This window comes from Anneissia japonica, unplaced genomic scaffold (assembly GCF_011630105.1).
Source record: "Anneissia japonica isolate Jap-2015-1 unplaced genomic scaffold, ASM1163010v1 scaffold2026_len185144_cov178, whole genome shotgun sequence".
NCBI classification, from domain to species: Eukaryota; Metazoa; Echinodermata; class Crinoidea; order Comatulida; family Comatulidae; genus Anneissia; species Anneissia japonica.
In genome coordinates this window covers 49,680-51,033 of record NW_022729255.1, presented here as the reverse complement: position 1 = coordinate 51,033, position 1,354 = coordinate 49,680, and the positions used below count along the sequence as shown (strand labels likewise).

The following is a 1,354-nucleotide window of genomic DNA, read 5'->3' as shown; positions in this document are numbered from 1 at the left end:
GTTTAACTATGAAATATCTATTGTAAAAATAAGCCCTACAAGGAGTGTCACAGTGTGAATACCGTTAAATAATTGAAACTTAAATGCTGATACATAAGCCATGAGCTCCATGCGTACACTAACACTACCAGATACTTTCAACTACAGTAGTTCTGTCAATATTTATTTTATATTAATTTTTAGTTCCATTACAAGAAACATACAGTGTATTTGCCTCTTTTCCCACAAAAAAAAAAAAAAAAAGATTTTCATATAAAAGATTGCTAAAAACAATTTATGATCAGTGACCCAAATATATATTTTAAAATATCATTTATAATCGTTTGTTCTATTTTTGTACTTTTCGACGTTAAATCACAAATTAAGTTATTTATTTTTAGCCCACTCTCTGAGAGAGAGGGCTTATATGATGATTCTGAGTAAATTTTGAAGTCATTTGTTTTTCTATCTCCTCCTTCGTTTGTGACGCGATTAGGCCGATCTTGAAATAATATGGAAGAGGCGTGGAGAATTTAAAGTATGAAGAGTTTTTGCGAAAATATTGTCGGGAAGTATGTGAAAAGTATGTTTTTTTAATCATATTTCTTAACACTACGGAGGGCTTCCTATGAAAGCGTGTTCGTCATTGATCAGATTACAAATCGCCTGATTCCACATTGTGTTTATCAACCAATCACGGCCTGGAATGGTAAGCTTTGCGGCTAATAAATGCGTCTACACGAGTCTAGTTTGGCAGCGAAGAATGAGCCGTTTTGTGGTGCTTGCAAGGGTGGGTGGTCTCTCCCCTGAGAGATAAACAATGTACACTACTGTAATGCAGGCTGGCCTAGAGCCAGAGGAAGACGAACTAGGCCTATAGGTTGGCTGGGTAGTACGTGTGTGTAATAGATCAGATAACAGGAAGTAGGCTACAAGTTGCTTTTATGTGTATTAAACCACAAAATATTCAAATTAGTTAGTAGCGATGAATGTATGTGTGCAGCACATTCGTGTCAATGTACTGTAATGCAGGCTGGCCCGACGAAGACGAATAGGCTGGCTGGGTACGTACGTGTATGTACGTAGGCATAGGCCCTAGTCTAGATCAGATACTACAGAAAATAAATAAAGGCTACAAGTTGCTTTTATGTGTATTAAACCACACATTCAAATTAGTCAGTAGCGATGAGTGTATGTACAGCACATTTCGTGTTGCCGCACTGTGCTGTGGTTGATGACGAGGACGTTGCCGTTAGATACATGATAGCAAGGTCCCGCATGGAATTTTTGTTCTATTGAGACGGTAGCTTTTCAGCATTGCTCTAGGATGATTTTCCTTTACATTTATGAATTTTTTAGCTTTTCGTACTCTACA

General features: G+C 37.2%; 1 long non-coding RNA gene across 1 annotated transcript in view; it reads right to left on the bottom strand.

Moving 5' to 3' along the window:
- The window catches only part of LOC117114674, a 10,440-nt gene that overhangs the window by 2,771 nt on the left and 6,315 nt on the right, over positions 1–1,354 (bottom strand). The gene's annotated exons all lie outside the window — the stretch shown is intronic.